This window comes from Sander lucioperca, chromosome 16 (genome assembly GCF_008315115.2).
Source record: "Sander lucioperca isolate FBNREF2018 chromosome 16, SLUC_FBN_1.2, whole genome shotgun sequence".
NCBI lineage: Eukaryota > Metazoa > Chordata > Actinopteri > Perciformes > Percidae > Sander > Sander lucioperca.
Window position 1 is genome coordinate 6,842,590 of NC_050188.1, and position 14,991 is coordinate 6,857,580.

The 14,991-nt window shown below is 39.7% G+C and overlaps 1 long non-coding RNA gene across 1 annotated transcript; it reads left to right on the top strand.

Moving 5' to 3' along the window:
* Positions 1–13,242: 13,242 nt before the first annotated feature.
* LOC116035898 lies at positions 13,243–14,643 on the top strand. The gene is made up of 3 exons (XR_004101479.1): positions 13,243–13,315; positions 13,429–13,580; positions 14,590–14,643. It is a non-coding gene; the product is annotated as an uncharacterized LOC116035898 (long non-coding RNA).
* The last annotated feature ends 348 nt before the right edge of the window (positions 14,644–14,991 follow it).

The following is a 14,991-nucleotide window of genomic DNA, read 5'->3' on the forward strand; positions in this document are numbered from 1 at the left end:
TTTATATGACATTCTTTATCCAACGTTTGTCTTTGTTGCTCCGTTCATAAAAGTCAATACAGTTGTGTTAACCAAAGCCAAGTCAGGGCTGACCCACATTGAACCCAGTTCATAGAGGAAGTAGGGGTTTTCACAGGTCCTGATCCAAAACAGTCCCATAGAAAGCCTACCTGAACCCAACATGCATAAAAGACAGACCCAATCCTGAAAGCGACTTGAGGACAGTCACATGCGGTCCAGAATAGACCCAGTGTAATTAGACCTTGACCACCAATGCGTGAGCAGAAAGAGTAGCAGGACATGTCCTTATAATCAATGTAATTCTTTTTACAGTTAACACTGTCCAGCTTGCCTCTAAAAACTCATTTTGCTCATATGATGATTGATGCACCACACAATGAAATCTCCTTGGATCCACTAGGGTATTAGACATTTTGACAGATAGACCGAAGACCTGCAGGGATAGAACGGTACCCTACCCAAACCCAATTACCAATGACACAGATTTGACCGGTGTCACTGTATCCTGACTCAAACGCCGTGCAAAACTAATCTCTCCATCACTTTTCAGGGGACTCCTTGGAACTTTGTCAAAGCCTTCATGGCTCCTTATTGGAGTCTGAAAAGCCTGATATGGCCTATCCAAACTGTCTCTGTTCCCAAGCTTTCATCCATCTATGTATTTTCTCATTTTCTTTCATAAGCTTCTCTGACAATGGGGTCCTCTGTCCATCAAAGATAACCCTAACCCTATGTACCACAACATTTGATGGTAAAATTACTACTAATAACTGTAACCCAGATAAAACAAGGCTAGACCAAGCTCGCATAGCAAAGATTGAGGAGTGAGGACAATAATTTCCGCCCTTGGGAAACACAGACACAGAGCCTACAGGTGAATGGTGAGGTGGAGATAGAGCTTACAGTATGAAATGCTTATTGAGCAGCGGAAGAAGCCACACAGGGAGTGGAAGCAGCATTCAGGTGAGCAGGATGGTAGCTCCCATGAGGATTTGATGCCATTGGACAAGACTTTGGTGATTTACAAATAATTCCCCAAAAATGGTTAAACTGGGAAGGTGCTCAATACAATACCTAACAGTGGTGGAATGTAACTAAGTACTAACTAAGTATTTACTCAAGTACTGTACTTAAGTACAAATTTGAGGTACTTGTGTCTTTTCATGTTACTTTCTTCTACTCCGCTACATTTTAGAGAGAAATATTGTACTTTTTACTCCACTACATTAATCTGACAGCTTTAGTTACTAGTTACTTTACAAAGTAATATGTTTGGACACAAAGCACATGTAGTTTATAAATACGATGTTTAAATTAAACTATCCAACAATCTAACAACCTACATGTCCACCTGAAATGATTAGACCATTAAACACTTTTTAACCATTAAACACACTGACAGAACTGTTTTTGATCGTTTCCAGTTAAATGTGAAACGATCACATATGCCAGAATAAAAAATATCTTAAAAAAAAGCTAATGTAAAAGGAGCAAAGAAGTGGACTTTTGCTCACTATATATTTACAGGAGTCACTGTTTAAGGCAACACTTTACTTTAAGTGTAATATAATGCATTGCTAGTAGGAAATACTCCAGTTAACATGACTAGGCTTTTCTATTTCTGCTAAAAGAAATAGGGAATCATCAGGCCAGCACGAGTACATTACATATAATTACAAATTAGTAAGTACTTATAGAGTAATTCCTTCTGCAAAAGGGTTCTGTTTGGCTTGTGGGAGTGCCATATTGTGGGTTTTTGTTTAAAAGGTTCAGGGCACAACAGTCATTTCAGCATTTTCATTTTGTTCATCTCGTTATCTACCCCACTGCTCATATTCGCGACTTCCGTAATGTGTAATAGGAGCCATGACTTCTGGCTGATCAGCAGAAATAGCAACGGCTGGAGCCTTCAAACCGGCAATTCTGTGCTGAAGTACGCAGCTAACGATAAGGTATGAGTTCCAATAAGAGTGCAACATATGAGAACTACAGCAGCTAATGGACTGAAACAAAAGCAGTGGAGTCACTTTAGATGCGAACAGAAGGAAAACATAAGGAGAGTGAACACTTGATGGGGACTACAAACAGCCTGATGAGACACAACTCTTGCTATAACTGTGTCCATGAAAACTGGCATTCCCTACAATTTACCACAACATTAGTTCCATTACAATAGAGTGGAGGTAATGGCACTGATAATTAAATTGTTTAGATGTATAAAAGTAGTGGCCAGAGGGTACATTTCTTTATGCAGAAGTGATTTTTATAGGTGGAGTGTAAGGGATGACAGCCAGACACCTCTGACACAGTAAAGGCTGATTCTTGTCTTTGTACCTTCAGTGCAGAGACAGCCTTGATAATCTGTGTTACACAGTGCTGATGGTGCTCAATTGGCACTAGGTGAGCCAGTGAGAGCTAAAGTGATGACAGTATTAGGATTTAAATCATTAACTACAAAAAAAAGCAATACCTCTAAAACGGATATATTGTGTGAGGCAATAAAGATTTCTTAAAGTGTTACTACAAAAAAGTTATGTACAGTAATACACTCACATTCCCATTCACAGCATGCCTGCCCTTCCTCAGGTCTTAAGTCTTTTCATTTTCAGCAATTTCACTGACATTGTGAGGTGACAATTCCTTTTTTGAGGTAAAACAAGAACTTTTTCTACAGTGCTGTTTAATGTTCTGGATGATTGCCTTTGTTCCAGCAGTCTGTGCTGACATGTTTAGCCAGGGCATCTATTTTCCCATGCTGAGAGTGTAAAGACTTAAAGGGGTTTGGAAGACTGGATTAACTGAGAGGCAAATGGGCTGTGATGGGATGTGATGAGCCAATGAAAACAGCAAGCGCTGAAGAGGCAAGCGACCGTCGGATAGAAGCTCCTCCGGGACTGACTGTGCATTAGTGCATCCTCAGTGGTAAATGTGTCCTTCTGTCTGCATAGGTAGATAGCTCAGCGTGTAAAGCGCCGCGTCTGTGTCCTCATAACGAAGAAGCCTTGTCTTTCTGGATCACTTCTTAAGCCCTCAAAATATGCATTATCCTGGGGAGACAAACTCTCCTTCAGACAGTGAGTCATATATAAATAAAGCATAATGCATGCCGATAAGGACAAAAGGTTCAGTCCCTGTTGGTGGAAAGTTGGAATAGGTAAGATGAGTGATTTAAGTGCCTTTGATTATTGTGTTTGGTGCTAAATGCACTGGTTTAAGCATCAAAGAAAGAGATGGCGTCATGGGATTGTGACACATACAAGAAGCGTCTTTAGTTAGCAGTAAGAGAGGGATAAGGGTAAAGCAGATCCATCATTTTGTCGAACCAAACGCAGTTTAATGCATGCCTCTATTGTTAAAACACCTAAGGTTCACAAGTACAATACATCAGTGCAGAGCTGGATCTGAATGGAGTTATAATAACGACAGGCTGTGATTTACATTAATTTACAACAAATCCCTGGTGTAACTGGTAAGCTGCCATTCTCCACACCTTTCAGATCACAGTTCACTTATTTCAACTCACTTGCCCTCCATGCTGCCTGCAAATTATTCACCGCCTCTAATAGAAAATGAATGGGGGGGTGGCTGCTCCATCTAGCTTACTATACTCAAGCTGTACAGTACACTCAAGCTGGGAATCAAATAAATAAATAGGTAAATACAGAGCCCCCCTGGGGTCAGCTGAGAAAAAAAAAACTAAACCGTGCGCACAGAATAGAATTCCGTTCCCTCGGTTTTATAAACTGTACGTACGGATTCATAATCCGTGCCCTCGGTTTTATAAAAGTGAGCAAAGTTAGAAAGATATTCACAAATTCGAACTTCCGGGATCAATTACTCTATAGCGAAATGTTATTAAATCACAAACGACGCATCTTTCCTACAACGTATGTAAGGTTAACAACGAGCTACAAACTCATTTTCATCAAAACGAGCCGCCCTCCAACCTGGAGAAATAACATTGAGCAGCCGGCGGTGAGACGGCAGTAAGACGAGTGCTTAGGGACCATCTATAAACTACAACACCGACACAAAAATAATTATTAATTTAATGATTAAATAAGGTAAATTCCACCAGGCATGGATGCACTGAGTTCCGGTTCTGTTCTGTCCGCCATGCGTCATACCACACTGGGAGCGTCTAAGAAGCGGAGCGCTTGCCAGCACGACTTTTCCTGGATATTTGTGCTTCTATCATAAAAGTAAGTAGTCTACATGGTTAAATGGTTTCTTCCATTTAGTCCAGTTATGAACAACTGGACTGAACACAGAACACTGCCTGCATTTAGTTGTTTAAATAGTGTAGTGATGTGATATATGATTGGGAGTCTTCACATGCTGTTTATTTGGAAAATGCTCCAGACTTTCCGCTCCCTGCCCAGCCTGTTGCCCCGCAGCTGTATCAAAAATAGACCGGCAGCACATTTTTAGCAAACTTCTAGGACGCGCAGGTGGAATCACAAGCATTGTCTCGAGTGACTGTGATTGCTGGTGCCGCCACAACGCAGCACAAACACGCCTGGTGGAATCTAACCAACAAAAGCAGCAACAAGCCTGTTTTCCATTTCTCTCCCTAGACGAACAATCAATGGCAATTTGACCGGTACAGCAACAGGTGTATATTCGGTTATTAGGTATAGTAAATAGCTGTGGTTAGTTTTGTATGGGTAAACCACGTATTTAGCCATCAATGTGTAAGCTGGCTAATATCGTTTTTTTACCATTGTCATGTTTGTGTAACCCTAACCCCTTCATTCAAGACTAGGTTTAAGCCAGCCATGTAGGGAATCAGACCGTGGAACTGCTCAGTCTGCAATACAGCCGTCCAAAATTTCGGACATGCCAAAGGTCTAACCAACAGACCGTTCAGGCAGTTAATCAGGCGTTTCTGCCATACTTCAAACTGCACATCAAATGACAATCGATCAGGCAGAAATTCAGCAAGATTCAGAAATTAGAAGGGGATAAAATCAGACTAAACGTGTACAGTGTCTGCCCAGTTTAATGAACTATGTCTCATGCAATAAAACTGACATGAAGCTAAAAGTTTGCTAAGATAGTGTGCCTTGTGGAGCTGTCATAGGTTGCCTTAATCTGGTCTAACTGCACTACCTGGGAACCCTTAACGCCAAGGGGCAGAGACTGTCAGAGCCAAAAAGAAGTCAAGAAGGGTTGACATCTTGTCATCTGAGTTTCCTTAGATAAAGGTGCTTCTGATGAATTTTCAACCTAGGAATAGCACACCGGCCCTAGCAGATAGCACTGCCACTAAAGACTCCATTGCTTCCTGCAACTTGTTCCTGGATGACTTAAAGTTGGATGAAGCCCCTGTCACTACAGCAAATGGAGGTGCAACCTTTGGCATTTGCTGTACTTCCATTAAAGGCCTCTACGCATTAAGCAAGAAGCATTAAAAGTCCAAGTGTAAAAGCTCCACAGGTGAAAGAATGGGTCAGTGCAATGACTGAAACTGCATGTTATGAATGTATGCTGAGCAGATTAAGTGATAACGGGGGGGATGGGGTTTCCCCTTGGGACAGGTTCTGGGATAACATAAACATTGACAATAAGGCTAACTAAAGTGTATGTATGTGTTTATATGTGTATATATATTATTTTTTTTCTCTCTTCAATGGGAGCCTGTAATACTGTAATACTACTGTTACATGTTACATACTATGTATCTGTTTATGTTCATTGGACTAAAAAAATGAAGTCTACTTCAATGACATTTGTGTATCCTGAAACAAAAAATGTGTGCCATGTAAAAAAACCTGTTACAAACTGTGTAAAAAAAAAACAAGTCCAGGTGTGACTGAAAGTCTCTCTGTGTTCCTACTAGTGACAGCAGAAATAGACCCTCACTCAAACCTACTAATTTCTCCAGACATCTTCCCGCTTGCTATCCCAGCCACCATATCTCATGAAAATTGACCTTCTTTGTCTCCCTACAAACTTAAAATTTAGAGTACTCTCAAATATCATGACCACATTCTTAGAGTCCAGGTTTCGAGCTTTGACGTCAGAGGAAGATGGAAATCATTTAATTTATAGAATAGTTTTCATTATGTATTATGCAGAAGGTTGTGTGCCATCCAGCATTTAATGTCCTGAATACACTCTTATCAAGTTGCTTGCTCCATTTGAGTGGCACATACTTACTTGTTTTCTTTTGTGGGAGCATAAGGAAAAGTAGGGGACCCAAAATTAAACATTACATTATATTTGAAATTGGCAATGAATTACTGAGACATCGGTCAGTGATGCAGTACAGAATAAACCAAATTCCTTACAAACTGATCATTTTGATGATCATAATCTAAACGGCTGTGCTGATAATTAAGAAAAAGGAAATGACTTTCATCTGGTGTATGGAGAACGTTGTTTATTACCTTTAACAGTGGTTTTGATCAAAGCCAGACCATTAACGATTGAAGAATGTGAATGCATGAAAATGGGTCTGAAATGATTTGAACAGTCAGATCTAGTCTGGGTTGGTATAGAGTTGCCAAAATGGGACAAATTAAGTTTTACTTAATTACTTAAAAAAAGAAAAGAAAAGAAAGACATGAAATGCTATGATACCTTCCTGCCTAGCATCAACAGACAGGTTGGTGGTGACAGTGTCGAGCCCCATAGTGCTAACACCGCAGTGTACCTTAACATTGGATTGGAATTCTTCCATGCCACAGTCTAGCCTTTGTCAAATGATGTTTCCAGCAGGATAGAGCTCCATTATGTCAGAATGATTCCAGGAACAGGACAGACTATACAATCACAGATTTTTGGGGAAAGGATGTTTGCCGCTTCAAGGTGCTGCTAAAAACTCTGAGCTGAGTGACATTATCGCACCAATGTGTATGAACAGAACATTTCCGATCCCTGGCCTGAATTGAATATGCTCTGGAGGCAAACAGGGATAATACCTGCTACTACTACTGCCAGATATGACACAGATTCTCACATTGTCTATAAATCTCTACAGTAGAGTACACCTTTCATATGATCAGGGCGAGAGATCTATGCTTTGATGCATCAAGGCCTGCAAAAACACTTTAACTGAAAAAGAACCAACAATAAGACATTAAAGAAATTCTCCAGGGGAATTGTGGCTTCAAAAGAAAGGATATGTTAACAGTGTTGCCTGAAATGGTTATTGATTTTATGCTCATGTGAAACAAGGGCAGACTCTTTTAATAATTTCGATACACAACCCCTAGATTTAATCTAGTCAACAGGCAAAACAATCAATACATTTTCATCTCCATCAGCTCACAGTTCTGTAATGCCTGCTCTCATTTCCAGCATTCTTCATCCCACCTAAGCCCATATCTTAGGAGATTTTCTCCGCTTCCGTCTGCATTAGGGTTTTCATCATTTATTCTACTAAGCTGTCATTTTGTTCATGCTCTGCCTGTGTCAGTGTGAATGTCCTGTACTTCTATTCTTCTGAGGACCAACGTCTCCATTGGGTAGAAAGATGATGAAACACCTCTACAGACTTTAGGCTTATGATTCAATTTATATTGGAATGAAGTTTAAGTTTAATTATGATAATGGTTAAAATGTAAGAATATAAGGTTTTTCGTAAACTAGTTCAGCTATTAACTTATAAGAACATAGACACCAAGTTATGAATGTGACCCCAGAAATTGAGAATGCTAACACTGATGTCCTGTGCTAAAACTTAAATTTACACAATATTTTAAGACAGAAGGAGAGTAGCATTATTCAACCTTATTAATGGTCCCCAGAGGATTAATCCTAAACATTTGAATGACATTCTTGTCTTTTCACTAATGTAGGTATGTCAATAAATAACTTTTTTTTTTTAATTTTGATAAATGTATACTATCAGTTAAACATTTAAAACAATTATTACATTTAACATTAAGTAATTAAAAAAAGGTTTGTTGCATAGTAAAAGAAAAAAGAAGTGGGCATTTGACAATTTAAATTTCCATGATAGCTAGGCGACTCCATCCACTGAAAAATATAATGTGATATGATATAAAGCTCCAGAACAGTACTGAGTGGACCTTGTGGTCAGATTGCTGTTATAAACCAAGATCAAGCATCAACTTCAACTTTATTTAGCGTTGCCGCGATTAGTCCACTTAGTCGATGTAATCGACCATTAAAATAAGTCCACGGCAATTTTTTTAGTCGACGTTGTCGTTTTACTATTGACTGCCTATTTATTTTTGGTCTCCTGTCTCAAATGGCTCACTGTAATTCACCTCCACAGCAGTCTGTGCGCTGTCTGCACCCTGCTTGTTAATCTCCTATCCCCTTCTCTCCCCCTCCCCCTGCCTTCACTGCTTAGATTTTAAAAATGGCGGAGGCAGGGGAGTCCTCCGTATCAAGTCCGAGCACAAGACCAAAAGCTTCTAAAGTATGGGAGTATTTCAGACCAACTGGTAAGAGAGTGGTCTGTACACTCTGTCAAACCTCACTTGCCTACCACGGGAGCACAACCACGATGCACGAGCACCTATAAAGGAAACACACAGGAGTTGTTCAGGATGCGCCCACAGAAAAGGAAAAGACATAAGTATATGATTATTAATGAAACGGTGAGCTAGTCAGTACTGTTTATTAACTTTTGAGAAGTACAATGTCTGTCTTTGGCTGTTAAACAGGCTACTTAGACTCAAAAAATCGAATCGGGGGGTTGTGCACTTTAAATAGTTGTTTAATGTTCAGTTTACTTAAAATACATGTCTTTGTTAGGTTAAAATGTTATTTTCAAGTAAAGTCCATGTAATTGTGTCTATTGTTACCTGTAAAAAATATGAATGTGTTGATAAATCCCAAAACATTTAATTTAAGTGAATTAGGATTGCAATACTTGTTACATCCTGAAGACGGCACCAGCTGCCATTTAAACCAAAAAAGGAGAAGAAGACTGAGATGCGTCAGACTGCACATGCGTATAGGTTTGAACCAAGTGGGTAAGCTTCTCCTCGGACCGCGAACCTCCTATGGCGCCATTTTAATGCTACAAAGCCATCACCTCCCGTTAGCATCCCATTGACTGCCATTCATTTTGGCGCCACTTTGACAGTGAATAACTTTACCTCTGAAACGTTTAAAGACTCTATTTGTCCATTGTTTATTTCTAAAGAAACACGACAATGTATAAAAGGCTCCATTACCTTGTGCCTCACGTTATGGCTCCGTAGCAGACGTTTTGTAAAAATAGGCTAACGATTGTGTCATAACCACGCGACTTACTGTCGCACAGTAGAGAAATTACCGTATAGTACAGGAGAAGCTCGCAGGCAGTTTCGTCTCACATTAGCTGTTTAAGTGTAATTACTAATGTTAACTAGCATTTTAGTTAGCAATAATTAGCCTGTGCCTATGTTATCTCCTTACATATACCTACGCTCTCCTTCTCTGCAAGATTGGGAATGATTGAGATTTCACAGCACAGCTACCACAAGACTTCCAACTTTCAGACACGTTGCTCACGTCACATTTACGCCTTCGAGCTTAGTTGGAGGCTGCGCAGTAACCCTAGCCATCACCGGAAAAGTGCTTTTAAGTGGCCTTCACTGGTCTCCGTCCAGAGCATATATGTCAATGGTTTGAACTCCTGACCTGACCCCGCCTGACCCTCCTTCGGTTAATTTCGGTAATTCTGTCGGAAAAGTTGAAGTTGGTGTTTGGTGTCTGATTTGGAAAAGGTAGGAGGACATTTTCTTTCACTCAAACCTGTTTTCTAATATTTTCATGTTGAGCATGATTGTACTTTGTGATGCAAACTGCTGTAAAAGCAGGTGGGTCTTCGACATGTTCGCTAGCAAACTTAGCTAGCTAGCTAACGTTAGCTGTATGACCCAGGTCGGTTTGCTGTTTATCCAGCAGGGCGCTGCTTAGCTATATCTAATGTGTGTAGTGTTTCTAAACTTGAATTTAGTGCTGGTGGCCCAATGTAATTAGCTCAGGTTAGCGGTTAGCTCTGGTCAGCTCGAGTGGAGCAGAAGGAGAGGGTGAACAACCAGAAAAATGACGTTCGGAGTCGCTTCCACAGTGGTGTGGCCGCGGTGCTTTCGCGGTTTATTAGAACAGGTAATCCAGCAGGCCACAACACCACAAGCAGCATGCTGCTACTAACGTTAGCCTCTGAGCCTGAAGTGAATGTTGTGGCTGTGTCATGCTCGCTGCGCGCTAAACTTTCTGCATTTAGCTAATACAGATAAACAGAAATATAAAAGGTAAGGTGCCCATTTGTGGACCTGACCCATCCACTTATTTGTGGTGAATTTGAAAGTTTACTTTGCACATTTATTTAGAGTATAAAATATATAGCCCCCCAGCCAAATCATTAGTTATTTTTTATTAGTTTTTAATCGGGTTGAGTGTGTGAAAGTCATGCTAAGGAATGATGTAAAAGCAGGCTTTAAGGACATTTTTGTCATATTGTAGCTCAGCAACACTATGTAACTACAGCTTGCGCTATCCGTCGCTTCGGTCCCCCGACAGATTGTCTCATTGGAACTACAGCTCGCGCTACCAGCCGCTTTGGTCCCCCTACAGGTTGTCTCATTGGAACTACAGCTGCAGCTAAAAGTTGCATAGTGTTGCTTTAAGAACCATGTAAAATGTGCCCCACTAATTGACCTTTCGCTAAGCCACGCCCAAAAACCACCACAGGCCAATTGTGGCTTAGCAACTATAACTAGGCGCGGGAGGTCTGTCAAGCTTTCGAGCGAGGGAAACACCGTACGCTGAAGCGTTGTGCAAATCCGATACCTGGTATCCTAAAAGTTTGGACGGGGTGGTGGAATTTTTCCCTTCCCAAAACCTAAAACCCAAGGGGAGAAAGGCCGGGCGTGGATCAAGCAGTGTGGGAGGCCCCATTCACAACTAGCTAAATGTCGACAGTATTAACAAAAACACATACGTTTGCTCCAAGGCAAGAATACGCTAATGTTAGCTAGCTAGCTAGCTAGCTAGCTATCTCAGCACAGCATTGATTGGAAATAATGACGGTTCTTTGTTCATAATGCATATATTTGAACGTAAAATAACGACGATTCTGGCACAAAACGAACCTAGGGGTTAAATAACAGATGTGTACCCACTCTGTCGCTCTCTGGGACATGTTTTCAAGCTAGCGCGGACTGCTGATTAGCTTACAATGCTAGTATTCGGGGCACAGGGAAAGTAAAAACAAATTGCTATTTATACCACTAAAAAGGCTTAAAATATCACCAAACTTCAATGGTAGCATAATGAGGGTCCCTAAATGTTAACCGAAGCATTGAGAACTTTGTAAGTGTACAGACAGTTTATTAAATAGATAGATTATAAAGACAGTCGTGTTCTCGTATACATGCGGCCGCCGTCTTGGGAGCTACTGTCTTTCTGCCCCGAATACTAGCGTTGTAAGCTAATCAGCGGTCCGCGCTAGCTTGTTTCAAGCTCCAAACACATTTGATTAGCATGAAAACATGTCCCAGAGAGCGTTCAAGTGGGTACACATCTGTTATTAACCCATCCTTAAGATGATTAAAGGCAAGACAGAGGCTCACTGACATACTTTAAAATATATTTCAGCAATCGCTAAAAATATAAGCAGGAGAATGTTATTATTGCAAAGTGTTCAAGCTAATGTCTTGTGTTTATTCCACAAGATTTATGGATAAGTTGTTTGATTTATAATTAGGGCTGTCAATCGATTAAAAAAATTAATCTAATTACATACTCTGTAATTAAGTAATCGAAATTAATCGCATACATAATTAACAGTGCCTGAACCGATACTTTTTAAGAAAGTAAAAAAAGAAAAGAAAAAAAAAGGGTACTAAACAACAGTTGGTGACATTAAAGAACGGCTTGTTTATTGCTGAGGCCATATGGTCAAAATTAAATGATTTAATAATAATGTATAACAATAACTTATTTCACTAGTAAATTGCTGTTGAATGACAAAAACAACCACCAGGTGGGAAAGGGACATTTACAATAACTTCAAATGCACCACGAGGCTGTAGTTTACCAGTTTCATTGAACGCACCGCACCGTCTGTGTTGTTTTTCCGACGGCAGCTGCAGATTGTTACACCCCGGTGTTGAATCCTCTACAGTAAAACACAGTCAAACTTTACACTATTTAGCGTTAGCTGTCAGCATTTTAACCGTTTTTAATCCAGGTACTAGCTAGCGGTAGGCTAACGTTAGCTGCTGTCCAGTATAGTGTTAACTAGCGTCACGTGCAGCGGTGTTAGTGTTGCCGTCTGTTTCAGAGCATCAGAGAGAAGCGCAGACATATCAGTGGCACCAGATTTCGGTAGCCAGGGTTGGCAGGAAGATTTTTACAAGTTAATGTTCCAATTAATGATCCAGGCAGCACATTATCGTCTCCCTCCTTCATTTTACAGTCCAATGGTGGCTACAACGGCTGGAATGGATTAATCTGCGTTATTTTTTTTAACACGTTATTTTTTCTCAGATTAATTAATCAAAATGAACGCGTTATTTTGACAGCCCTATTTATAATTATTATAATTATTAGATTATTTTCAAATGTTACTTACCCTGCTGTGCATGAACATAGCTGTTCCTCAATTTGTGTGTTTCCCATTTGAATGGTCAGTGTATGAGGCGGCTCACATAATTGCATGACCTATAGGCTTTAGCTTCAATTTTGATGAAATTATTCTCTCATCGGTTGCATATTATGTCGTGGATATATCCCTCGAATGCATACTGCAGTCCCTTTTGTCTTGCTCTCTCAGATATTTCACCTGTTCGCCAAAAATTACTAATTATCTCCTTGGGAATGTCTGACACCGGTGCATACATACTGTAATGGACGTGCCAGGCACGAAAGCTTGACAGGCGTAGCAACAGTAACTGAGGAGGGTGGGGCTTAGCGAAGGGTCAATTGATCTGTTAACATCTTTATACATTTATTTGTCTCTTTTAGTAATCATTATGTTGCAACATTTCAGATCCTGAACAATTGCTTCGTTGATCATTTGTGCTCCTGTCTGGATAAAACCTACTCATAAAAGGTAAGATCATAACTAGCTACCTAATTACTGCAAAATCGGGTTTTGCATATTTTTAGGAACATTTATTAGATGACAGCTTCATTATCTTGTTCTGAATAGATTTTTTATTTTTTATTTTAAGGTATACAGCTCTCTTAAATGCAAGTAATGCATTTTAGTAGTTGATGGCTTCTGTTAATATGTTGAATTTCAGATCCTGGCTGGGATAGCCTTTGTCAGCTCCCTCCTTACTGATGTGTTATAGCTGGACTGCGGAGCTTGCATGTGGTACGTTATGGCAGAACAGAAAAACCTTTTTATGAGGTATTACTAAAATAATGAATGTTGACTGTTTTAGTAGGTACCATTAATATAATTTGTGTTCGTGGACATGTTTTCAGATGGAGGCAAAATTTGTCTTACTACTACTCCCCTTCTCTCAAAGTTCCTTACACAACTTGACCAACGCACTGAGCAGTTCATGAAAGTGTTGAAGAACAAAGGAGGCTCTGCAGGGAGGAAAATCAGGATCATTATGGCCCCAATGACACAGGTATGTTTTGCTGTTGGTAGAAAATATTATGGAATTATAAGTTGATGTTGACTAGTGTCAATCTGACTGACTAGACAGTATCTGTGGATGCACCTTTAAGAGTAGGCTATAAAGTTGGGTTTTGATAGTTGCCTGAACAGCAACTCTTGTGCTTCTTTCAAATATTTTTTTTATTTGCAGCCACCTCTGAATATAAACACAGATCAGTCACTGTAGCTGTGTTTAGGGATCAAATGTATTGAAATTTGGAATGAGAAACAGAAGTTTGCTTCTCAACATACAGCACTGATCACACAAACAATTGAGGCCGGTTTTCGGGTTTATCTATTAGTGAGTGTTGTGAAAAGGTAAGGGACAAAAACTTCGTACGTGAAAGAGATTTAAAACAAACAAGATTCTTTACTGTTTTTTTCTTTCCCTTCCCTGTTAAATGTGGACATCTACAAAGTGGTGGAGATGTCATCCAATTCACATGTTTATAGAAATGTGAGGTGTGGGTTTGTGTACGCATTATTGTATTAAACTTGTACATCTAGAGTTGTTTTCGGACATTAACAGTAAGGTGATAATTTTACTTCCAGTTAATTACTGAGGTTGTAGTGGGTGTTGGCGGTGTACAGTTTTAATGTACAAATGTTTTAGTATTATTATTGTCTACCTACATGAGAATATTAGGAACACAATGTAAACAAAAACTGAAAATATCTAAGTATAGTTAAAGAGAATCTATAGCAGAGCTGTTGGATTGCATTAGATTATCCTACCTAATAAAGTGCTTGGTCAATGTTTATTAAATAATGTAAATGATAAAAATGATCTCTAGTTTGTTACAATCACCCAGCATTACTTCATCTTATTATTTATACACATACTGTTTAAGGTGTGATGCTATTAATATTACTATATACAGGAAATCTGAATTGCGTAGGTAAAACATTTTCTAATATAATTGTTTTTCTCCTTGCTCTTTCTCCTCTGTAAAGGATGCCAATGGTACCGCTGTTGACAGGGAGCTTGAGAAGTCACCTTTGGTATCTACAGCATCAATGTTAAGGGAGGTGATACCACCACTCCTCCAGGCTATGTTGGAATTGTGACTGAGGGTGTTGAAGTTCTGCACGACTTGGGAGACTTTGCCTCTGCATGTGCCCTCAGTTATCCTAACAGACTGAAAGTCTTCTTTGAAGTACTTCAAAAGCTCTTCCTTCAAATGGATTCTTGCAGACTCTCAACCAAGGTACAGCTGCTCAAGAACTAACTGTATGAATGAGACAATCACTGATTTGGATGCTGAATGTTCCATAGAACAGGAGAAATATTTTGGGCTGAAAGTGAATAAAATTATTACCTGTTTGAAAATAGAGCAGAGAAACTTCACTTGAGGAAATCAACCAATTGTTTTGCAAACTTT